At 38.2% G+C, this 27246-nt stretch overlaps 1 protein-coding gene across 1 annotated transcript in view; it reads right to left on the bottom strand.

The window, feature by feature from the left end:
* LOC118736397 (formin-E-like) overlaps window positions 1-24293 on the bottom strand; it is a 375057-nt gene extending 350764 nt beyond the window's left edge. The window contains exon 1 of the mRNA XM_036466490.1: window positions 24053-24293. The gene's annotated coding sequence lies outside the window, so the exon portion shown is untranslated. The remainder of the gene's footprint in view (window positions 1-24052) is intronic.
* Between the last annotated feature and the right edge of the window lie 2953 nt (window positions 24294-27246).

Genomic DNA, 27246 nt, shown 5'->3' with positions numbered 1-27246 from the left:
GCCTTAATGTATGAAATTTGTGTGAGTTATGTGCATCTATCAACGAAACGTTCATATGGAGGTGAGGTGAGGAAAAATCATGACGAGAAATTGGACGAGATGACTCGTAATGCGAATAGACGAGACGATGTGAGGTAATGTGTAATGACACCAGAAAAAAAACGAGTCGGTCGGATCGGGATGAAATGATGCATAATGGCACGAGACAAGCAAAGAGATGAGACGAGACGATTCCTGACGGAACTAGACGGAACTAGACGAGGCTATATGAGGGAGACTACACGATACGAGAGTCTAGGCGAGATGACTCGTGATGATACTAGGCAAGATGGTATGAGATTCTAATAGATGAGACTAGCAAAAGCGTTTGTGCTGGGGCGAAGTAAAAGACGAGGTTATTTTATGCAAGATGAAACGAGATGAGGTAAAATGAGACGACTTGAGGTGAGGTTAGACAATCCAGGAAGAAATTAATTGAGATAAGATGATAATTGAGATAAGATGACACGAGTTGAAATGGGATGGGCTCATATGAAATGACTACATGAGACGAGATGAGATAACATAACATAATATGAGCTGGGATTAGACGATACGGGACTAGACGAGACGAGAGAAGATGAGATGAGACAAGCTGGGATGAAGCTATTATACGAGACGAGATGAGATTATAAACAAGTAAGGGCAGCGCTGTCTTCGGCTATGCCGAAGGCTTCATACCTTTCATGAACATCTGCAAATTTTAGCTTGACAGATTACTGATTTTGAATACATCTGCATACATCGATAGAGGCGTTACATACTTATATAAAAAATCGCCTCTAAAAAATCAGAGGTATGGAAGATATACTTTATATGGCACCAATCTAAGTGATTTTCACTGCTATGTGATCGGTATGTAAACCGGTAACACAATTTATTGGGTTTAGTTTCCTACATAAAGGAGATATATCGCAAAAACTGGTATCTGAACAATCAGTGCTATAGGAGATAAAGCTTATACAGCATAGATTTTGACGATTTTCTAAGTAGACTTTGTATTATTATTTATAAAATATCTTACGAAATTTATCGGTTTTAGCTGTTCAAATAAAGGAGTTTTACAGTAAAATCCTATATCTGAACAATCAGATGTATGGAAGATATATGTTGTAGTCACCGGATCCTTGTTATTTTCACTGTAAGTATTCTGTTAATAATGAGTGAAAATGGTGCGAAATTTCATGTTCCTAGCTGCATAAATGGAGGATATATGACAAAAGACCTCATATCTGAACAATCAATTGTATGGGGGCTGCAGGTTATAGTGACCCGATCTTCGTTATTTTCACTGTAAGTCTTCTGCTGATAATGAGTGAAAGCAGCGCGAAATTTCATGGTCCTGGGAGTTATAACGAAAAATTTTATATCTGAACAATCAGTTGTATGGGAGCTATAGGTTATATTGACCCGATCTTTGTAATTTTCACTGTAAGCATTCTGTTGATAATGGGTGCAAGTGCTGCGAAATTTCATGTTCGTAGCTGCATAAATGGAGAAGTTATAACGAAAAATCTCATATCTGAACAATCAGTTGTATGGGAGCTATATGTTATAGTGGTCCGATTCTTCCGGTTCCGACAAATGATTAATACATTATAAAAATACACCCACCTACCAAATTTGATCCGGATATCTCGAAAACTGAGAGACTAGATTGCATACAAACAGACAGACAGACGGACAGACGGACATGGATAAATCAACTCAGCTCGACGTTCTTATTATATAAGTATACATTTTAATGGGTCTATCTCTTTTTGTTCTGGTACTTACAAACATCGGACCAAAGTTATAATACCATTTCATGATCATGAAAGGTATAAAAATGTGATGAGCTGGGACTAGACGAGATGACGCGAGATCGTACTAGACGAGAAGAGATAATCTGCGATTAGACAGATAACACAAGAGGGAACTAGACGAGATGAGATAAGAAGATAAAGTGCGAGAAATGTCGGGTCGAGGGGAGAATACGAGAGAGGCGAGGCGAGGCGATGCGGGAGACGACACGATGGAATGATATGAAGCGAGAAAAAAGAAAAATAACTGAAACCCTGGAATAGATGCAGGCCATGTCAGCAAGGCAGGAAACAGCCTTTTCGAAGGTTATATCTTGTACCAGAGGGTTATTTCGACATCGATCTTGGTGTTAATTCGGAATTTCACTATCGATACTGATGTATTTAATTAGCATCACTTATATATTTAATTATAGTGATATTATCGGTATCGATATCGATATATGTAAATTTATGTAAAAACTTTAATTACAGATAATATCATAGAAGATACCGTTATTGTTATCGATACATGTAAATAGCAATATATATATATATGTATATATATATATATATTGTTATCGTTATCGTGTTTCATCCGTATCGATATCGATAGATGTATGTATACTAGAGGGCTGCATGAATTGATTCAAACTTCTAGCCAAACAGAGTACAGTCGATTTGATATGTTTGGATATTCACACAAAAAATTGTCATTTATTTAAATTTCATTTATTTTCAGTTTGTTTGATTATTGTAATGTCGACACATATTCACTCAAATTCAAAACAATTTGAAGCCAATTCGTTTTGTAAATGAATAATTCATAAGCCGTTTTGAATGAATTCATGCAGCCCTCTAATGTATCGACGATTTTATCGTAGGAGATAACGTCATTGTTATTGTTATCGCTATTGAAATCGCATATTTTGATTAAATATTATTTTTTTTAGAATTTAATCGACAACACCTCACTGTAAGTGGTAATATTATATGGAAATGGAGGTAGAAACATACAAACGTATGTACGAGTATTCATATTCGCTCCACTGAATCACTAGGTTGCCAAAGCAATAACAAGCTCCCCACCAGATCGGTTACCAGTTGCTGATTCTCTAGCATGCTGTGGATGAGTAACTACATACATATATACTAGGGATGCCAAAATATGAGGAAAATTGTGATCCCGGGATTTCGGGATATTTTTTAAGTAATCCCGGGATTCACATTGAGTCATAAATTTTATGAATATGAGTTAAAATTCAAAAAACTATTTAAAATTTACGATAGACTTATTGTAAAACTCACACATCGCTAGCTTAGAGTGAAAAGTTGCTAACTTCACTTTTTATGAAAAATCATATTTTGATACAGGACGCTAGATAAATTAAGAATGCATGGTTTCGAAAAGGGTAAAGGTACTTGTTTTCTGTTTTCTCGTTTATATTAAAAAAAAAAGGAAAATTTGCTAAGTCCAAAAAAAGCTCCGAAAATTCGATAAGCCCCAAATAGTTCAAAATCTTTTAATAAAGATCGCACCCCTCTGATTCGTTTAGAGTTTTGCTTTGCTTTCAACAGGTAAATACTTGAAGAAAATGGCTATAAGAAGTTCTTTCCTCTCCTGTACAATTTTTAAATTGGGATTTTGCAACTTTGCACTCTACGCTAGCGATATTTATTAAATCAGATAAATTTTTAAGTGTCTACAAAATTTTTAAAATTGAATTTAAAATACCATGTGATTGAGCAACGGACTTATACATCACAAATAACAATGTAAATACCAGGTACTTTTGAAAGTCATTATTTATTAAAAAAAAAAACATTAAACAAAAATATAAAAAAAAAACAATTATTCTAAACATGTTTATTCTACTCTATAAAGAAATGGCGAAAGGCGAATTTTTTGCCATTTTCTTCGCAAGTTACTCTAAATTTTGAGGGTATAAGTACGAGTCAAACGAATACCAGAATCGGGTTCAGCGCGTCGAAATACATGTAGGTAGGTGGGTCTGGTTAAAAACACACATCCCTTTTTTGTGCCGGTGTTGTTATTATTGTTGCCATTATTGTTTTCGTAAGAGCAGCAAAGCATTCAAAGCGGAGTCTTCTAATCTAGACCTGAAGTTTTTACATACCTAACCTACTGATGAAAAACATATATCGGCCTCAACACTTTTAGGCTGAACTGTCATAAGTCATTTGAAGACAATGACCCCTATCTCCTCCAATACAAAATATTTGAGCTTCTTCTACCAGCGCGTCGTACAAATTATAAGTTTTTCGATTTCAGGAAGTTTTGACTAGATTGATGTTAAAAATATCTAACCTTTCCTTCGTTTACATTAGCGACGCTATGAGTAAATTCATTTAAATCTTCTACAAAAAATGCCCAGACCGCAATTCAAAAGTACAGTTTCAAACTTTTTGTTAATTGCAGTCAAAACGGCATTGAAAATTCATAAACAAGTTCTTACTTTCAATTCGATGCTGAAAATTTTTTTGGGATCCCGGGATTTATGCAAGCAAATGCGGGATATCCGGGACCTCAAAAACACCGGGATCCCGGGATTGGAACTAAAGAGCTGACGTTGAAAATACGCTTTTCTGGTTGCTGCAATCAACGTGCATGCGAACGTGCCAAATCGAATTTCGAAATTAAAAAATATGTTCACACATGGTGTGTATGTAAAGCGTTTGAGAACCCCTAGAAATATGGATTTATGTAGTATATGTACATATGTATGTACATACAAACAAATACTCTAATACAATGTTTGTAATTGCAAATTTAGGTGCGTAACTATGATAATGCAAAAAAGCAATCTTGCACTTGCAAAGTTTAAAATGAGCATATATGTAAATATTTAATGGTATAACCATAAATATGTATGTACATTCATATACATATGTATAAACACATGATTGGATTATCTAGAGGCAAGGCTAACCGACTACACTGTCCTACATTCTAACCCAAGTTGTATACATGCATACATATGTACATATTTGGGCGTCTCAGAGTGAGATGTTGGCTAAAAGTGGGCGATGCCGCCACCACGTTCAAAAGACAGCGAAGAAAAAAAGTTAATACACGAGTGACAAGTAACATTTGACATTTTCTCCTTATGCGTTGATGATAACGAAGGGATATACATAAGTATTTTGTGTGCTTTGTATTTGCGCGTCACCAGATACCCACGACATCCGTTTCCGCTCGATGAAGGGGAATATAATGGAACACTTTACTGGCTTGAACTGCGAGAGAAGAGTGTAGAGTTGAAGGACATACATAAATACTACTCATATGTATTTGTATTTGTATTTGTATTAGCTTGCTTTGAGTATAATAAAAAATGAATGCTGAAAGTTAGCAGATGAAGCAACAAAGACTTGCAACGTGTTTTTGCGAAGCTTTCCTAGTATATTAAAAATGATGGAAAAGAAATAAAAAGCAGAGCTAGCATAAAAAAAAATGAATAACCTTGGATGAGTGACCGGATTGAATGAAGCATTAGCGCCCAGCTGCTAGCTACACTTTTAAATTGCGAGCATGTATTAAATCAGTGCAAGCTTTAAGCTTTAGTGCAAAATGGATTCAGTTTAAAACTGTGTTCAGGGCTATTTCGGGACTAGGTCACGACCAAATAGCTTAGGCTATTTCGGAACTAGTTTAGGATCATTTCGGCGATGTTTCGGGACTTGTTCAGTACCATGTCTGGCCCAGTTCAGGATGATTTAGGACCATTTTGGGATCGTTTCGGGACTAATAAGAGACCATTTAGGAACCGTTTCAAGACTTGTTCGAGAACATTTCAGGACAGATTTTTTGTTTGCGAGCCTGCTCAGGACTATTCCAAGGTCATTTCGGAACTAGTTCGGTATTCATTTCGGGACGTGGTCAGGACTATTTCAAGTCCTTTTTGGAGCTGTTTCAGGACTGTTTCGGTACTAGTTCGGAGATACATTTCGGGCCTAGGTATGGACCATTTGAGACTAGTTCAGTACTATTTCGGGTGCATTTCGGGACTATTTCAAGACTATTTCTGGACCATTACGGGATAGTTCACGGCAATTTCAGGATCACTTCGGGGCTAGTTCAAGACTATTTCGGGATAATTTTGGGTCTAGTAGACTTGTTCGAGAAACTTCAGGACAAATTCACGACATTTTCAAAACCACTTCGAGACAATTTTGGGACTAGTTCGCGATGATTTCTGTTCGAAACTAGTCACGAAATGAAGCTGAAATAATGCTGAACAATTCTAGAAATCGTTATAAAAAGTCGTGTACTGCTCTCGACCAAATGATTGAAATGAAATGTATGAATGATGTTTAATTTTTCACTTAGCCCTTTCAGGATTAAGGAAAAAATGCTTTCCACAGAGTTTCTCCACTCATAAGAAAGTTGTGTGAATCATTTAAATTTACATATTCAGTTTTTTTACAATGTTCTTCATATTTATTTAGCCATTTTTTATCATACAATTTTAAAAATAAGAATTTTTACCAACACAAGAAAAATTTCCCAAAAGCTTTTATAAAATTACATCTTGAAAAAAATTGTATATATAAAAAATAACACACTATTAAGAATAAAATAAATAACATAAACATAAATTTTTAGAAAAACAGAGAAATTTTAAGAAAACATTTTTTGGACCATTTAGTAAATTTTACAAAAAAATTTGTTTTAATGAAAAACATTTCAAAAAAGGTTTTTCCTAGAAGATATAATTTTACAAAAAACCAAACAGGAAATGTTAGAGAAATGAACACAAGGAAAATTTAACAAAACCTTGAGTAAAAATACATTTAGAAAAAAATCTATTATATAACAAATAACACACGTTTAAGAATAAAATAAATTACATAAACATATATTTTAACAAAAACTGGGAAATTTTGGGGAAACAGTTTTTGGAACATTTAGCAAATTTTAGAAAAAAAATTTTAAGAAAAAATTTTTTTAAAAGATAAACATTTGAAAAAAGTATTTCTAAGAAGAAATGATTTTATCAAAAACATAACATAAAAAAGTGTATAGATAAATATGTTGATGAAAGTGAATTGTAAAAATCGTTTTTTTCCTTATAATATCTCAGGAAAAATGATATGTTTCTTATCTTCTCCAAAAAAGGAGGAGATTCCAAATTCTACGTATACATTTTCAGCCTTAGGCTTACAGTCCATAAAGGGTTAATCTATTTATGTGTGTATGTAACTGAATGGCCCAATGCTTTGCCAAGTCGCCAACAGATGTTCACAAATTCATAAGGACGCACGCCTATGTTTGTTGCCGAATTTTAGGTATATTTCGGGAACATTTAGGATTTTTTTTTTTTTTTTTTCGTTACCGAATTGTTCGCGTTTTATTTTTCGGAATTATTTCGAGGGACTTTTCTGAGTTTATCGTGTTTTATTATTGCGGATTTTTAAAAACTTTTCGAGATTTGTCAAGCTTTAAAACTTCGGTATTTTTTCGGAACTGTTATGGACTTGTTCGCGTTTTCTTTTGTTAGAAATTTTTCCAAACCTCTCGCTGTTCTTCAGGATTTTTCAAAAATTTTCGTGCTATATTTTTCGGGATCTTTTGGTATTTTTTGGGCCCCTCTGGATGTTTTTCGCATGGTGCCAAGCATTTTTTGACATTTTGGAATTTTTCATAACTTTTCGGAATTATTTAAAAATTTTTCTGCTATCTTTTAGAACTTTTCAGAGTTTTACGGGAATGAATTATTTTTTAAGGATTTTTCGTGATTTCTTTCGTGACCTTCCGGTACTTTTTAAAGGATTTTCTCTAGATTGCTTATTTTCTTTATTTCACCACAGTTTTTGGTAGGAAATTATACTTAGCTCTTTTGTCTATATTTCTTAAGTTTATGGAGCGATGTACGTACAATATTCAAAATTAATCGAATCAATTAGCACTATTAAATTAAAGTCATAAAAACTTCATACCTTAAAAGCTTTTCAAACTAATTCGCATACACTTGCCATCTTAGTATTGCCAAACCAGCTGTCCAAGGCGAACGGCTGCCAAAAATGTCGATAAAAATTAAATCAACTTAAGATCAACAAATCAAAGCTAGCTGACGGCAATTGGAGGGTCGCGCAGACGCACATTTGAATGAACAAATAAATATTATAGATGCTGTATTGTTTCTCAACTAATGGATATACATAGATGACAAAAGTATGTATGTATGTATGTGTGCGCATACAAATAAATATTATTTTGCGTTCATAAATGAAATTAAAGCGTTGAAAGCGAAACACTAAAATGACAGTATGTACATATGTATGTGTGTATGTTGCATATGAATATCCAGAAATTAAATTACTTTGTTGCCTAGTAAAAGACCCCATACGCAAGCCAGCACACAAATACGCATGCGAGCTTGAGCTGAGTTTACACAAACGAGAAATAATATTTGGTGCTCCCGATTGTCGCGAATGGATGGATGGACCGCCTACGGACGCAAGGAAACTGCAAAAAGACAGCACCATGCCGGTAAGAAGCGGACGATCCAAAAGTGAAGAGGCAGCTTGCTATATTACTCATTGACTTGAAGGAGGATATGTAGATACATATGTATGTAAAAAAACAACATTCAAAATTAATAAAAACCAATCAAAGTAAACAAGTTTATGTGAACTCTCCTTGGACGGACACATTTTTTTTTTTTTGTTTGCATACTCGTACAATGTGTGTATGTGCTTGTGGATTTGTATGCCTGACAGCGACGCGTGTCCGCCCGTCTGACCGCGAGTTGACCAAGCAGGGCATGTAAATATGGATGAACAATACAGCTGGCTCATAGTTTGGTCGCCACACTTTTCAATAATCGCACAATTGAGATTGAACGTTTTTATTGTCATATGCAAAGTCGGGGGCGGCATGCATTGACTGGATGGACGTTGAGGCAGCTTAGGGGCTCGTCGTATATTTCACGTAAAGCGTTGGCTGTCAAATACAATTTAAATAAAAGCAAATAAAATGTAATGTAAGCTATAAATAACCAAGAAATTGTTTTGTGATTACGTTGGAAATTGTCTGTCTGGATGTGCATATGTATGTACATGGGCAAGTAGATAGCGGATGATATTGCAGAAGAAATTGTGAGAAATGTGGTGAAAGAGTTGACCCAAATTGGAAAGCGTTCGAATGTTTCTAAGTGTGTAGATACAAAAAATAATGGAATAATTCATATCATCAAACAAATTGGAATCTCAGCTGAGTCTGGTAGTAATCAAATTAGTATTTGTTCGGGAATTTTCCCGTTTTGTAAAGATGCATGGCCGGCTTCTTAAGCATAGTTTCAAAAATTTGACTGAGCAACCAGCCAAATCGCACTAAATTATCATCAAGAGGAGGAAGCAGATAACCATGTTACCACGTCCGAAGACAAATCACCCTTTGGTTACAAATCTTCTTTGATTCACGTGTTGTTAAGGAACTTCGCGAGATCCCTACAATGAATGCTATTTATGTAGGTCGTGTGGCCCCAGTAAGGGCTTCACCGGGGCAAATATTGTTTCCGACCCGCACCGGTCGGAGCAAACAACTCCCATATTCGACAAGTGCTTCATTACCCTACGCTGGCCTGTCAGAAAGCCTTTAACAATTCCTGGTTCGAAATTTGTTAGGTGAATGTGCGCTGCGGCTTTACTTGTTGATATTTCCGGTATGAAGGATTCAGCCTGTCTGATTTTCCTTCTACAACCAGTCAGATTTCCAATTGTCCGCCGTCAGGTTCCCCTCCGGGTGTTCCCTATCGATTATTGCTAGGACCAAGTGGTCTTTAGCGACGTCGTTAAAGGCCCTTGTTGCCCGCGAAGGGTTAGTAGGTCCGGAAGAAATTAGAGATATGCACTTATTAGGTTCCCGCTCGGTGCTGTTATCTACTGACTGTAACTCCTTTGAGCTTGTTGGTATGGGAGTATTGGAAGCTGCCTCGGGGTTCGCGGGGACGTCCAAGCTCTCCGTCCATTTCCGGCTTGCGGCGAGGGTGGCCCTAGCCCACTCCACCAACTCCTTCCGTTCCTCGTTACCAGGATTGTCGCCAAATTTTGCGAGAAGCCTTGAGGCGGCTCTCTGCTCCCGTTGCGGCTTCACAGCCGGGCTAACCTCCTTATTCGCCCTGGGGCGGCGGGTGGTGGAATTTGATGATGTAGCCCTTTGAGGGTCCGCGCTTGCCGTCAGGCCTAACAGCTACAATGCCCGCAGTGGGCTCTTTAGTGCCGGGTCCCTCCACAGCCGCGACCACTGTTGAACTACCCTCGGGGGTTTGTCCACAGCCGCCTCGGACATGGAGGCCCGACAACCTGTTTCTACCGGCCGTTCACCCTTTCATTTCACGTTTCAGCGCCCAGCAGCGAACAAACACCCGCACGCTTTCCAATTCCTTAACTTGGGAATTGATATAGTAGATTCTGCGGAGGAAATTCTTTTCGTTGTCATTTTTCGCGCTGTATACTGCGTCCTTGAACGAGACTAAAATCACAGTTTGTAGTAAGAGCTGGGCTGTGGGTAGCAAAGAATTAGGGTGTTCAAGATTTCGAACTTGCGACGAATTGGTGTACTCTGGATCTGTGGTTCACTTAATAAGATCAGAGACAATTAGCGGTCCTGGTTTTGCGGAAACAGTTTAGGTGCGGGACAGCTAATGACCGCTTTGGAAAAGCCGAGTAGCAGCAGAGGCTCCATAAAGAAGGCAACATGATTTGCTGCCTGAAGAAGATTACGTAGACAATGGCTATACTAAGAAGGGCTTATGAAATCGGCGGTCAGTCTCAGACAGTTAGGACTGTAGGAGTCTAGATACTTCAGACATCATCAGTTTGATCATTAACGAAATGCCATTAGGAAAAACGACAGTCTACTTATTTGGTGGCCACTCTTGAAGTCAGTGTGCAAGTGTGATTTCCATCCAAAAGAAAATGGAGAAAAAACCGAGTGTCCGATAAAGAGGCTATACACCGTTGAATTCAAGACAGACTGCGGTGTAAGAGAGGGAGTCTAAATACACTGAGGACTACGGCGTTTTTTATGTCTACGTCTGGGAAACGATTCAAGCATCTTCCAAGCAGAAATTCTGGGTATGTTTCTTTGAAGCCTGTAAAATCTTAAGTAAAAGAAGCGGGTACAAAAATAAAGCAACAATATATTCTGGCAGGCAGGCGACGCTTTTAGCAATACAAAGGATCTTCAGTTACCAAATCTAAGTTGGCTTTGAAATGCAAAGTGAAATTGCGCTCAGTGGCTCAGTTCATGATCTTGTCTGACAGAAATTAATGTGCATTTCCTTGGATTGGCTAGAAAAAGGTGGTCAGACATACAGACTTGTGAGATATCGAGAGGATTCTGGCCTGACCCGGGAAGCGAACTCGTGGGGAATTCCCCGATTTGCAGGGGCAGCGGGAGGGAGCCCAACCTTTTATCTATACATATAATAAAATTCTAATTGCCCGATGTCAGTACATTATAGACATTAAAGGAAATTAATATGGAGAGTCTTTATTAGAGGAACAGACAAAACAGACCTGTCTGTCTGTATGTTTGTTCGCGTATCACTCGAAAACTAATGCATGGAAACGAATGCAGTTTTCGCCGATGTATTTCTAATGGTCTAACTTTAAATATAGCGAACAATAATTACAGAGTTGCCACCTGTTTGCAAAGTCCAGTTTAAGTAAATTTATAAGACAAAGTAAATATTGCAATATGGCTGTCAAAAGAAAGAGGTTTAAGAGGGCTTACCGTCGAAAATGTTTTTGTGGAAGGTTGCCGTCTGTTTTAAAATATTAATTTAATTTAATTGATAAGATAACTTACATATTGCAAAATGGGTATCAAACTAAAGAGGTTTAGGAAAGTTGTCTGCCAACAATATTTTTGAGTAGAGTTGCCAGCTTTACTAATTTATTAAATTGATAAAATAAATGGAATATTACAATACCGGTAGAGGTTTAAGAAAGTCTACTGCCGAAAATATTTGTATAGCAGGTTGCCACCTATTTGAAAAAATTACATTCAATTAAATTACTAAATTAATACACATTTAAAGAAGTAAAAATTAAATTCCCACGATTAAATACCTTCAAAAAAAATATTAACTAACACTCTTATTCATAACAAAATAAAGTATGTTTCATAAATCGAAAATTTTGGTCGAATATTAGAGCAGTAAATAAATTCATTTGAAAATCCAAATAGTCGACCAACCAATATAGGACTTACATACCTAGAAACTCTAAAGAATTAATGTACGCATACAAATACATATAGATATGTACATAAGTATGTATGAGTATTACTCCTCTTTAATTTTCAAGTCAAAGTCCATCAAAAAAAAAAAATAAATTTAATTTAAAAAAAAAACGGCAAAACCATCAAGAGATTGCCGCAAAGTCATAGCCCGTGTAAGTAATATGATTAATTATGGCTTACTGCCAACCAACCAACCAGCCGCAAAAACCATTTTCGCTCACAACGACAGCAAATGTGGAGACGAATAAAAGTCTTGATTTCATCAACGCTTTAAACGCTCTGCCATCAAAGAGCGAAATGAAATTAAAACGGCTTGTAAACGTGTCTTTAATATTGCCATTGTTGTTGTTGCTGATGATGTTCTTATACTTTAGTGCGGCAGTAGTGCAAGGTATCGCACAGAAGCTTGTAAACACACAAACCCAAATAAAATTTAAAATTTTGCAACATATAATTTGAGTAATTTGAGTGAAATAAATGTACAGTGCCGGACAAAAGTATTGGCACAGTAAATTTTCCGCAATATAAGCAATTTTATTCTAATTTATTTTCAACAATTTTTTATAAAAATAAAATCTCTAAACTATGTGCAAAACTCAGGAAAACTCAATAAAATTGCATACTAATTCTAAGGTGCAAGTTTTAAATTGCTAGAAGATCGCGATTTTTTTTCACGCAGTTTCTTCCATACAAAGTATGTTCGACAATTATTTTTTGTGCGGAGAAAATGTGCAACACCATCCACTAAAAAAGAACTGCAAAAAATCAACGAGCAACTTAACTTGTTGCACTTGTTGTAATAAAACTGAATGGGCTATAAAACTGCAAATTTAGAATTTTTCTAAAAAATCTCAATATTAAACTATATTTTTATTAAAAATCATCGAAAATAGATTAGAATAAAAAACTTTGCTTATATTGCGAAAAATTCATTGCGCCAATACTTTTTTCCGGCACTGTATGTATGTATGCACATTAGGGCTGGGAAATTTTATTTTGTCTATGCGGGATGCCTTAAGAGTATTCTACATGAGATTCCAAGCAAATTTTCCGAAGAAACCGTGGATCTAAAATCAATTTCGAGCTTGGCAAATTACGAAAAAAGGATTTTTTTCTTCGCAGCGTTTTATTTTTGGCGGAGTGTTCTAAAGAAGTGTTTATTTTAATTTATTTATTTATTTATAAGGAATCCGTCTCTGGATTTATATTTTTCTTAAAACATCCGCCAGAGGCCGCAACAGCGACAATTTTTGAAATTTTCTTAAGGCTTGTTTTCACTATGCTAAATGCTAGGGCGTCAAATAAGTGAAAATACATTGCTCGAAACTGATTTTAGAATCCTGGTTTCTTCGACAAAGCTTAGCTTAGAATTTCATGTAGAATATGTACTTTTATGTCATACCTGCAAAAAAAAAAAAGAAAAATATAAAATCACCCATACAAATTCACCCGCCCTAATGCACATACATACTTATACACATATTTTTAAACATACATACCTACAAAGGTGTGATAAAAAGTTTCCATTTTAAGAGCTTTACTTAAAAATTTAAATGACTGCTTTATCTCAAACAAAGTTGTAGGGAAATGAGCCATTCAGTTGTAGTTGAAGTAGAAAGCCAACGCACTCGTAAAACTTAAATAACAAAAACGAGAAAAATATAAAATCTAGCATGAATATTTTTAATAAGCGAATCTAAAAGCAGGAAATTGTGTGCCTGTGAAAGTTAATTGACTCCACACAGCGTTGGCTTTATCCAGAAACAACAGCTTTTGAATGAAGATAGTTTTTTCTTACACATTTTTCGTTTAAGTTATTTTTGAAACTTGCTTTTTACAAACAATTCGAATAATTTTTCCCACCAAACTTTATACTAAAACAAATCAAAACTTGCCAACTATGTATTAGATTGACTCTCCGAAAGTGTGGATACATTTGTTCTGGCATATTGCATATCTTTAAAAAGGCGTGGGTGGTCTCAAGTTTAGCAACTAGTTTCAACTGGCAGATTGTTGCGTCTTTGCTTAAAGGAAAATATGTGCAGAATCGCCTTCCCACAACACCCGCACCTACATCGTAAGGTGTTTTGGTGCCAACGGTATCCCATTTTTTTAGTGAATTGTCGAGCAGCCATGTTGGATTGGAGTAGGAAATGTCAAACAAAGGACACAGAGACTCAATCTGGGAACTTTTTCGGGATTTTAGAGATTCTAGAGATTTTCGGTTTTCTCGGAACTTATCGATACAAAAATTTATATTTTTTATCGATTTTGTTATCGATATTAACGATTTTGTTATCGATATTTATCGATTTTGTTATCGATATTTGTCGATTGTGCTATCTATATTTATCAATATTGTTATCGATATTTATCGATGTTTATCGATTTTGCCATCGATGTTTTCTAATCGATTTTATTATCGATTTTGTTATCCATTTTGATATCGATATTTAACAACTCAATCTGGGAACTATTTCGGGATGTTAGAGATTTTCGGTTTTCTCGGAACTTATCGATATAAAAATTGATTTTTTTTATCGATTTGGTTATCGATATTAACGATGTTGGTATCGATATTTATCGATTTTGTTATCGAGATTTTTACCGATTTTTATCGATATTTATCGATTTTGTTATCGATTTTGTTATAGATATTATTATCAATTTTCTTATCGACATTTTTAACCATGTTGTTGTCGATATTTTTATCAATTTTCTTATCGACATTTTTATCGATGTTGCTATCGATAATTTTATCGATTTTTCTATAGAGATTTTTATCGAATTTGTCATTTTGGGATTTAGATCCCTTCTTTTACCTAAGAGTGTTTAGTGGTAAACAAGGGCTTCCTGACTTTGTTGATAATCTCCACTGAACTCTTTTTTGAACCCTGAGAATGTGGTCAATATAATTCAGATGGATAAAGTTCAAAGGCTTGCTTAAGATCTCACTACCGATGGGACTATGCAGCCGCAGTATACGATAAAGTTGTTTCCGGTAGAACTAGTTATAGGCGCCATAGACGGTGCGTCTGACTCGCGTGTCATCAGTGTATGTCTTGACTTGCTTTTCGACTACACACGGTTGAGTCATCCACAGTCATGACCGAGTTTTGTCGCTGTAACTAACACATATTTACTTTCACTAACACATCCAAACCGACTCGCGAGTCAGACGTACCGTGTATGCCGCCTATAACACGCCAGAAAAGTCGCAAGCAGTGTGGCATTTCTCTTTAAATATCTAAGCAAGTATTAGTACAGTGCCGTAGCTTCAACACTTATATGTACTTCGAAAGTGTATGACAGGCACGCTGTCAGAAAATTCTAGATACTCAGTTCATATTCAGCGTAGTATAATACTTGTAGAATCATGTTGAGCAACGGGCCTTTCGTGAACAAACGACGTACTAGAAAGAGCCTCACGGGCTGGATCGAAAGGATGGTCTTATCCAGAAAGGCGTATGATCCCAGTAATGAGTATAAATATTATTTGAAATCTAAATCGCATTACCACGGATCGGTCAAGGGAACTCCCATTCTCTCTTTGTTTGCGATATTGGTTTGACGGTGCCGCCAGTTCAGCCGCCGCAAAGTGTTCTGCAATATCACTATGGCCTGGCCCCCATACCAGTCTAACAAAGTAGTTTTCCGATGCGACCGAAAGTGAACTAAGGCATTCCCCACCACGCTTCGAGCGTACCGTAGGTGTTCTCTTAGCGCCATCGCACACAACAGCAACCGATCAACTGCGTCCTTAAGAGCACCTACATACCTCCGTTTGGGAAACACTACAGTGATTTGGAAGTCTAAATTTTATATAGATGGAGATCTCCCTGGAAAATACACCTCCCACGACCTTTCGTCCAGCTGGGACTCATCCGCGTAAAAGTTGGTCGGTGCCTCCTTCCAACTACTGCCCGCTTTCACTCAAACCTTGGTGAGATGTGCTGGAGAATGAGTAAGCTGTTGCCAGGCTGGTCATGCAGTGATCCGTGTTATCAGGGACGAAATCGCAGCCTCCGAAAATGCTAGAGTGTCGACAGTCCGAAACAGTGATACAACAAGTGCCCTAAGTCTGACTGCCGCCCATGGTGTAGCTGCTTTTCCTGCGATATCGATTAGTCTGACCAAAAGAGCCTGAGCCGAAGTCGTTGCACGCGCTCCAGCCTACTGATTAACGTAGCCTTCTCTAGTGCATTCCACCAGACGAGAACTCCGCAAAGCACAATGGGCTTAACTATGGTTTCATAGAGCCAGGAAATAATACTTGGAGGAAAAGGCCCCATTTATGAACAAAACGAGAATCGTGACTTAACTAAATAACGCATTCTTTGATGGAATCAAATAACGAAGGCTTCTTCCGCAAGATTTCTGCTCTGCTAATTCTCGTATTTCCAAACATCAATAATTTACTCCCCATCTGGCTGTTTTGCCTCTGACTTTCGCAAACTTAAATTACATACTTCCATACAGCACCCCACCAATTCAACCAACCTCGCAGCTCATTTGCACCCAAAACAAAATTCACACATTTTCAGGGACAATTTTCACAGCTGCTGCTGCAAGTGTGCGCTAATTAAATTATAGAAGAGGGAGTGTAGCAAAAGAAAGGAAAAAAATAAAATGAAAATGGCAAGCAATACAGCCATTAAAGTGTGCGAGGAACTAAAGTTTAGGTAAAGCTGACGATGGCGGCGGCTATGGCGGTGAGTGCTCCACACAGCAAAGGGTACTCACTTCTGGCGTGAAGAGTACCATCATGGCACAGTGCGGCACGGCAAGGCAAAACATTTTAGCCAAACAACAGCCGGTGTAAATGGGTGAGGAAATCATACGAAAAATATTGGAAAAAAACGAAGAAAAGGTGGCGTTGTCGCTTTTGTGGTTGTATGTAGATGAGCATGTGGATAAAAGGCGGCAAGGTATATAAATGTGTCGCGAATGGAAATTGTAGGTGCTTGCGAAGTGTAGTGGAGCCGTGAAATGTGCTTGCATTAGCCCAGGAAGGGAACTCTATTTCAAAATTTCAAAGAAAAAGCGGCCATGGAGTGCAGTTTCCTGGCGCAAAAACAGAAATTTACATATGGTATGCAAATAGGTGATTCTACATGTGAGTATGTTTGAATGTTCATTAGTTCGTTGAAGTGCGTCTGTTTTTATAAGTAGCTACACATTAATAACATGTTCCAAATGAGTTGTATATGTAAATACTTAAGGAACAACAAAAGTTCGATTTGAGTTGCGGTATCGAAAATGCTCATAAATACAAAGCCAAGACATAGGCTACGAAACTCGCTACTGTGCGACTATATCGATCCCTTGAGGCCTCCCTTTGTCTAGCGGTAATAGTAGCAACACGAAATACCAACAAGGATTTTCACCTTTTCCACAATAACGAAATTGTCCTTAGTGACGCCTACAGACTATGGCGCTGAAACATGGACGACGTCTAACAAAGTTGAGCAAGTTTTGAGGGCTTTCGAGAGAACTATTCTACGCAAGATATATGGCCATGTTCACGTGGGCGACGAGTACGGAAGAAGATGGAATGACGAACTGTACGAGCTTTTTAGCGACATAAAAATGGAACAATTGCGCTGGTGTGGACATGTTGTACGCGTGGATGATGAGACCCCAGTGAAAAGATCCTTGGACCCCGTGCCCGTGGGTGGATAACGAAAGCAACGGCGCCCACGAACGCAATGGAAGGATCAAGTTCAGAAGGACCTGTCTTGGGATGAAAAACTGCGCAAAACTGCAAAGGACAAAGGCAGCTGGCGTAGCTTTTTGGTTTCAGTGCAAATGGTAAGTAATCTGTAGAATGCCTTGTAGCTTCATTTCTATGGAGAGCAAATGGGCTTAGTCTGCCGGCAAAGCTTCGCAGGCTCCCATTCAATTCTGATTGAAATATCGAGCCATAATGCGATGATAGGTTTGAAAAAACAAAAGGAGAGAACAAGGCAATTATGTTCATGAGCAATGTCCGCCTTCACACACCATTTACAGCGATAAAATCAAACATCAAATGGAGTTCCTTTGGTGCCCCAAAAAGGCTTGGAGTGCAGAAAACTCCGGAGCAGTAATTTGGGGTGATGCGTCAAACTAGTTGATGATTTTCGATTTCTTATTTACTTAAGAATGTGGCTATGCGGTTGCGGCCAATGGCATCAACGTGCACTACCTCTGTATGCTGAAAGTCATAGAGAGCCCAGACAGTTTGTAGTGCTTTGTCTATGCCACTGAGAAAACTCTTGTGGAGTGTTTGTGCACTGTCATCAGATAAATCTCCCAGGGAGGTTTATGTAAAGATCCGGGAACCCTGAATAAGATCGATTATTGGTGCACTTTGCAGGGTGTTGCTGTCAATCCCCGCAAGACAAGCCTAGTCTTCTTTACGCAGAAAAGAAAATTTAAAGCTCTCAACCTTCCAGTGCTTAGAGGCGTAAACCTAAGTCTTTCCGTGAATGTGAAATATCTAGGGGAAAACTAGATACGAAACTGACATGGAAAGGCCACGTCAAGCTGAAGGTAAATCGAGCGCTGAAAGTTTACAAACAGTGTGGGAGAACTTTTAGTAAGACCTGAGACCGTCACGTACTCTGCTGTAGTATAGTGATGCCCAGAACCATAGTCAGAACCACGGTTTCTGTGTTAAACATTCTACAAAGGAGCATGTGTATAGGCATTATAGACGCTATGAGTCTAACGTCAGGACCGGCTTTGAATGCTTTGAGAGGAGGCACTCTTTTGGTTTGTTTCACGACGATCGGAGTGCTGGGTACAGACAGAATGTTGTTAGAGCAATGCTCTTGGTTTTTGGCACCTAATGGCAAACTGATACCTGGAGTTTCCTCTGGAAGAAATTACCATGTTAGATTTTATACAAGGGAGCAATGAATAGATCCAGACACTCTCTTGGGAAGCTCGGTGAAAACTTTGTATACCGCCGCTCAAAGATTGAAAATGATACGGAGCCGGATGGCGTCTGGACGGTAACTTCAGATGCTTTACTGCTTTGGGTGCAAGGCAAGGGTCTTTCATTCGAGAGTCGTTGCGATACTGAAAGTGGCAGACTGTATATTTGCCGAAAGAGGCGCAGACATAAAATCAGGATCTGCAAAGAAAGCGAAACTGCTCTAAAGGCCTTGGAAACCGCTTGGACCTATTTAATGATAGTCCAGGAATAAAAGTTGAGGATAAACTCCGTTGCAAGGTGGAATGAGCTATAACTTGTGCGGATGCTGTGTTCAACGAACGGTGTTCAGGCAACGAATTGGCTAATTAATTGGCGAACTGCGTTTTTCTGGAGCATCCAATTAGGCCGCAGCCAATTTTAGGGCCAACATAGCGGAAATGATCGGCTAGCATAACTTTAGGCACTAGGTGTTGTTGTCTGCCTAATACCGAACAACCTTACTTAATAATGAGCTTCGAGTTCTCATCATCGTCAAGCGGAAGCTGTATGCTGTCTCTGTGGATAGTGCATTTGGGAACGTAGACGGTTATGGTCAGTTGGAAAACACTGTCCGGCAAAATTAAGCGAAAATATTTTACCAGAAGCAAGGCTACAAGGCCAAAGGTTTTCGACGTACTGAATCCTTATTAGGGGTCATAACTGCTCTGGCGACTCAGGTTTCTGAGATGTTTTAGCATAAAAGTGAAAACAAGTGCGATTTTTTCCTATATTTTCGGCTGAATAGGAGCACGAATAGTTTGATCGAATATCTTTTTTTTCGTCGAGATATTGAGATTTAAAAATTAAAAGTCTCAAAGAAGACCAAGACCTTTCTAGCGTAAGGAAGGTTCCCTTACGCCGCTTAGCATTAAATTCCTTCTAAGACTAGAAGATCCTAGAATTGACAACTCGTGGCAATTTCTTCTGCCTCGAACCCACATTGACCTATCATAGTGTTACTATGTTTTTATATGTTTAAAAACCAACTTGTAACTAATAATTAGAATAGAATGGGCATTTACGATCGCTTAGCTGCCTGAAGAGATGACTAAGAAAAGCCCAATCCATTTCAAACTGCGACCCTCCCGAAGCCTAACAAAATTATGTATGCACGTAGAGAAGTTTATACTAAAAACGTCTTCAGAGCCGCGCTTGAAGTTGAGTTAAAGACGACCTTGGTCCCTTACGCCTCTTTTTACTTACTGCCTTCTGAGTTTACCCAATCAGGCTGGTTCGACAAAGACGATTCAAGGTCATTCTCTTAACAACTCGTCACAGTATTAACATGTTTTTCGGTGCTAAATAATTATCTCAGAGCTAATAATTAGAACATGCCCTAATGACCGTTTGGCTTCCTGAAAATATGACTAAAAAAAGGAACCTTTAAAATCCTTCTACCTTAAAATCCTGCTTCTGTATGTGGAGGGTTTCATCCTAGAAGCAACTACAGACCCGCAGTTGAAGTTGGTTGAGTTTTCATTATTCATGTGACCGAGAGGAAGTCCCAACTTTCGCCTTTATTATCAAGAAGATGAGAGGAATAACTTGGCTTAGTAAACGCGTGTTTTTTCATATTTCTCATCCGGAACTGATGGCTATCTCAAAGGCCGCATCACTGGTACAGTATGATATGATTCCTAGTCATGTTATTTGTACTCACAGCTAGGCGGCTGTCAAATACCCGGGCAAAACATCGCTTACTTCAAAAGTAGTTGCTCAATGCCGCCGATCTCTCAACGAGAGGAATGAGGCATAGCTGGCAGTGTTGCCATTTTGGTGCTTTTGATGCTAGATTAAGCTCTTTATTTTTCTATTTAGCTCCAAAAATTTGGTTTTAGCTCCTAGCTCTTTTTTGTTAGCTATTTTCAAATTTATCTAGCACTTTTTAGCTTCAGAAAGTTTAAATTTTATTTGATATAAATAAGCCAAAACTTAAGCGTTGATAAAATGGAAATTTTGCGAGATGCAGTGTATACATCATAATCTCTTGGATCTAGGTTAAAGAATTCAAAAATTAATTAGAAGAAAATCCTTTTTCTGATAGCGCGGATTTTGTTAAACCTTACTAATTTTACCTTTAAGGAGAGCTGGAAGAAAACTTTCCAGAAAAATTTTGAGAAAAAATTACTAATTCAAATATTTGGAATTACAGACTTTAACAGTTTGTAAAGTATTTTTAGTTCACTGTTATAAGTGCCATATCAACGAATTCGAAATATAAGTATACACCTTATTTTGGTTATAAAAAAAAAAGATTTTTCAGCACTTAAACTTATAAAATTCGTTGTTTTTATTAAAATTGCCAAAGATGTAAAAACAATCTTACGTCAATAAATGTTCAACCTTAACAAAAATATTTAGCTCTTCATTTTAGCTACTATTAGTATTATTTAGCTGTTTTTTTCGACCGTTTTAGCTCCAAACGAAATTTTTAGCTGGGTACCTCACCATTGCGACATTCAGGGAAATCGCAAGACTGGCCCATACACTTTCCAACCCGGGAAGATTGGGAAAGTGGTCCTATGTCGGTAAATGATGGTATTTCCATCTACATCGATGGCTCAAAGTTGGAAAAGGGAGTCGCCTCGGGTCTGTGTACTCCAAGGACCTTCAAATAAGGCAATCGTACCTGATAGCTGCCCTGTCTTTCAGGCGGAGATATTTGCCAAAGAGAAAACGGCTTTTCTCACACGGAATAATAAACCGCTGTCGGGGAATATCACTATATTCGTTGACATCCAGGAGACATTGAAAACATTAGGCTCCAAGGTGGTAAAGTCGAACGCAGCTCGGAAGGGTCGTTGGCTTTACTGAGTCATATCAAAACATCTCTCTGCTCGGTTCCTGGACATAGCAATATAGAAGGGAACGAATTAGCTGATTAAATGGCTGAACACGGCTCGGAAATGCAAATTACTGAAGCGAGTAACTCCCTACTACCACTGATTTCTTTTCTACTAAGGATGATTGAAGAATACACCACAGATGTAAACAAAGGACCTTTGGATCAATCGGAATGACTGTGAGATCCCAAGATCTTTGTGACCGAGACTTAAAAAGAGTCATAGTGAGGAACTAAACAAATCTCCGATAAGGGCTCTTACCGGTGTCATCACAGGGCAATGTGCTATAGCACCAATACTCTATCGATGGCATATACCAACAAGCTCTCTCTGCAGAAGTTGTCGCGATGAAGATGGAAAGGAATGCATTTCCCACTTCTTATGTCAATGTCAGATCTCCAGATAAGGCGTCTCAAACTTTTGGGATAACAATTTTTCAATTGCTTGGGGGAGATAGCGAAGGTGAAAATATCGAACAGCCACGGCTTTATCCGGGATAGTAAATGGTTAGACAGACTTTCGGTTAGAAGGATTTGCCTCCTTCTGGTACACACAGAGGGTATTCACAATGGCCAAATCTTTGCACCTTCCTAATCAAACCAAACCCAACTCGCGCGATATCAAGCGACAGTGCCTGACACAGATATAAGGATAATCTTGATTTTACGCAGAAAGCAACTAGACTGAGCGCTTTCTGCTACGACGACTGCAGTTGCTATATGGATGCGAACGAAGAAGAAATCATCCAACATCTTCTCTGTCATCGCCCCGTTCTATCAAAACGGGGAGTAAAAATTCTTGGCAGTAACTACATCGATCAGCTTGATGACCTCAAAGCAGACGTGGTATTGTGAAGAGCGGCGGAGCAAAAAAAGGAGCTTTAGATCGCTTATCTCAACCACTCTCTACGTATCTCATCTCTCCAATCATAAATAGCCGGAAACATATTTAAAAAAAAAAAAACCCCCACTCCTTTAATTAGCGAACCACTGTCAATCTCACCATCCACTCATAATTTTAGGTTGTCTGAATTTACATGGATGTACCACATATGAGTATACCGGTTTGTGCAAGTGTGTATGTCTCTGAGTAGGCAAACAGGCAGGCAGAGCATGCAAAGTGAATGTACTTTTAAAACAAAGTCGCATAGTCCTGGAGATCGGTAAATAGGCGATAGATATTGGGTGACGACGCGACGTTGGCAGCAGTGTAGGCGGTGGTAACGCGTCGCGACTAAAGCGGCCACATGTCAAATTAGTCAATTTGGTTGATGCTAAAGCACGGCGTCACTTCGTACCGGTTGTTACATAGTGTGGAGGAAGAACATTGGCAATGGCGTGGATGGTGAGATTGTTGGATAACCAAAAAGCGACAAAAAATATATAGCAACAGACATAGCACGCGCATTAGGGCGGGTCAATTTGTATGGGAGATGTTTTCGACTTTTGCGCGTATAGCACAGAAGGATTCCAAATGTAATTCTAAGCAAATTTGCCGAAGAAACCATGGCTCTAAAATCACTTTGGAGTTTTCCAAATTGCGAAAATAAATTTCTTACCAATTTGCTGTAGTGTCGTAATTAAGTGCTTAAATTTTTTATTAAAACATGCTATAACGGGTTTTTTTTGTGGGAGGAATCCATTTATGCACTTAACTTTTTCTTACAACTTCCATAAGAAGGCGCAACAGTGAAAATTTTCACTTTTTCTTCGAAAACCATTTTCGCAATTTGGCAAACTTCTAAACGATTTTAGAGCCATGGTTTCTTCGGCAAATTTGCTAAAAATTACACGTAGAATCCTCCTATGCAAAACGCGCTTAGTCAAAAAAAAAACTGACCCGCCCTAATGTACATACTACCTTCAAACGTATAGATGTACGTACATACCTATATGCGGATACATAGTTAAAGCCACCAAAAAAAAAAAAACACATGCTGATAGAGTACTAAAAATGGCAATGTGGGAAAGGGGAGCAAAAGCCCAGAGTAGCACAAAATAGGGCGGAAAATCGATTTTTCGTTGCTCGCCGATAAAATGCGGCGCCTTTTCATATTAGTATATATTTAGTACGTATGTATATACATACATATGTATGTGTGTGTGTGTGTGTGTGTGTGTGTGATTGCGTGTGTACTATGTTTTTAGGCACGCACCTGCAAATTTCTATCCTCCTCCTCCTCCTGCTCCTACCGCTCTCCTTGCTGGCGTCTGGCAGCCTTGTAGTAGCGCGTTTGGTCCGCTACACACCGTCGTCGTTTAACTGCTCCAATTTTAGTGGGGTAGCGCGTCAGTATATGCCATCTATCAGCTATGCGCTTTCTCAATCACTACCCATTTACTATGTACCTAGCGCTACACGCCGTACTTCGAATTTACAACTTCATGCGGAATTATTGCACACCCTAACGGTAAAGCGCACTATTTTACTTTTCTTTTATTGCAATGCCCCAAAAGACCGTGCTGACCTGTTTCAAGCGCACAAAATTTCGCCGCCTTATTATAAAATTTTTTTTTTTTTTTTTTAATTCACACAATTTCTATTCTTTAGCGAACTTTTGCTTTACTGATTCATAATTTCATATTTTTTGTTCACCTCTACCGCCGCGCGTCTACGTTCCACTTCCTTTAACTTCTTCACTTTTTCTTATTTCTTCGAACTTCAATTCACTTCACTAACTTCAATAGAGACAGACATTCATGCAGTTTTTAGTTAAGTCACACATCTCTATATAAAGTTTATATGTTTGTACGAAGTAAAACGGAGCACAGCACATTTGATGCTCACCCGAGAGACACGTCTAATTCCATTCGCAGCGCATTGCATACTACACACGCGCTCGAAAGTAGCGCCTCGGCGACGCGTCTGCCCGACTTGGCTAGCGCTGCTTTGCGGTGAGCGCGCGATGTAGTGCGCGTGTCGGACGCAGCGGAAAGGCACAAGGGAGTGGGCGGCGGAAAACACTACTCGCATACTCCACAGCTCCACAGTGCCATATGAAGTTGCAGAAAAGAAGCAAAAAAAAAACAACAAGCAAACAAGCACAAAAAACACGTTAAACGCGAAGCGTGAAGCTATAGCAACGGAGACTCACATACATATGACGATAAAGAGAAGTAAAAGGCAAAGACCAAGCTTCAGACAAAGCCGCAGTTTATTGGTAAGCAAGTGTATGCTGCTTTATTAGGCGGCGAATCGACAACGATGACGTGTGCTGAGCGGCGCTTCGTATTCTGAGCTGTAGTCAGATTTAGCCAGCGCTTAACAGCATCTAAGCTAGCGCAAGTCGAAAGCGTGGTTCGTCTTTTAAAGTTTGGCTTGCAGCCGCAGGCGCCCATTTGGTTGGTTCGTCAAAGACGGTCGGAAATCCACGAAAATGTATAATAAATTAAAAACAAAAAAGATTCTCGGAAATAGTACCAGTCAAATCAAGCTAAGATGAAAATCATACTTGACTCTGCGTCGCTAAACACATTTTAGTCCCCCACTTGCCGCCTCACTTTAATCTATTTGCGAAATGGTCTTCCACTGCTTCTAAAAACTCTGCAGTTATAGCAAATGCAAAAATATTTCAAAATACTATAAGAAATATCAAATTCAGTTGACACTTGTGTATTTGTTTGTTTATACGAGACACAGAAAAAATGTATTTATTTTGTATATGATTGCAAACATACAGTTACTTACGAAATTGTATATGCCATTGCACGAAAGTAAAAGTTTAGATAAGGTTAGCAAAGTCGCTGACGCAGTGGGCGAAAATCGAAAATTTCGTAGTCTGCAATGTTAACCTAATTCCTATTATTGTAAGGCTAATTTATCCACTAAAAAGGAACTAAGTCGAAATTTCAAAGCATGTATACTGCTCAACTAAGTTCTGTATACTTGGAAAAGTGTTAAAGTAGGTTTCACTCCCAATGTAGGCAAGAGATGGCATACGGTGCCCTAGAACTTCAGACCCACTAATCTCTCGTCTTTTGTATTGAAAATATTCGAGCGGCTACTAGGCAAGCACATTCGTTCAAAATTAGGACACGTAGAACTATCTACTGCAGCCTAAAAGGGCGCTCTACAGAATCTGCGCACCATAAGGTTGTACACAAGCTAGAGTCTTCGCTGGAAAATAAACAATATATGTTGGCGGCCTTCCTGGACATAGAAGGGGCGTCCAACAACGTTATCTTAGAGGCTATAGAGACGTCACTGGATTTCCACCATGCTTCGTACAAGGATTGGAAATGCTAAGCTAGGCAACAGCGAAAACATCAGACGTGCAAAATGGGGGACTCCGCAAGGCGAGGTACTGTCATCGCTGCTGTGGCTTTGCGTACTAAACAACATTCAACTAAGACTCAACAGGGAAGGGATCAAAGTTGTCGTGTAAGCAGACAATATAGTGACAGTGGTATCCAGATTGTGCATAAATGTGATAAGCGGAATGCTTTAAAGAGCACTAGGAGAATTGGGTTAATCCCTCGAAGGCCGAAGTGCGATTATTCACTACAAAGGAAAAAGTGTCCTAATTTTAGCTTACGTTCCTTAAAAGCACACACTCCTTGCCCATAGGCTAAGTATTTGGGAGTCATGCTCACACCGAAATTAAACCGGAAAATGAACACAGAGCGCCAAGTAAACAAGGACTATGGTACTCTGTATTTCTGCAAGGAAACGCTGGGTAAGAAACCAGATGACCTGATCTTATGGTTTTTCGCGATATAGTGCCACTATTTTAAGCAGGGACATAAAAGTTATAAGTTTTATAGCAAAAACGTTGCTCCATAACAGTTATTAAATGAGAAATATTTTTTATTTCGTCGATAAGAGTTATAACCCAATGTTTACATTTTACGTTGCCTGATAACTGTTATGCAGGAGAAATATTTTTTCCGTTGCCGATAAGAGTTATTTCCCAACGTTTATTTTTTTACGTTGCTGGATAAGAGTTATTTTACAACGTTTATTTTTTACGTTGTCTGATAAACGTTGTAAGATTAGGATATTGATGAAGATGGAGATGGAGTATAAGATAAAGATGGTGAAATAAAAGTGAGAGATTGAAATAACTATTATCAGATAACGTAAAAATAAACGTCGGGCAATAACTGTTATCAAGCAACGTAAAAAATAAACGTTGGGCAATAACCGTTATCGAGCAAGGTAAAAAGTAAACGTTGGGAAATAACTCTTATCAGCAACGGAAAAAACATTCCTCATCTATTAACTGTTATGAAACAACGTTTTCGTTAAATTTCAGAATTCAGGCAACGTTTTCAATTTGTAAATTCGAGATAACAGTTATTTTTGGTCCCTGATTTTAAGTGATAATGTTAGCCATCATCTTTTTTTTTT

This window comes from Rhagoletis pomonella, unplaced genomic scaffold (genome assembly GCF_013731165.1).
Source record: "Rhagoletis pomonella isolate Grant_MI unplaced genomic scaffold, Rhpom_1.0 Rhpom_scaffold_00003, whole genome shotgun sequence".
Taxonomy (NCBI): Eukaryota; Metazoa; Arthropoda; class Insecta; order Diptera; family Tephritidae; genus Rhagoletis; species Rhagoletis pomonella.
Note: the sequence above shows the minus strand (reverse complement) of the source record. Positions and strands in the feature narration are given on the sequence as shown.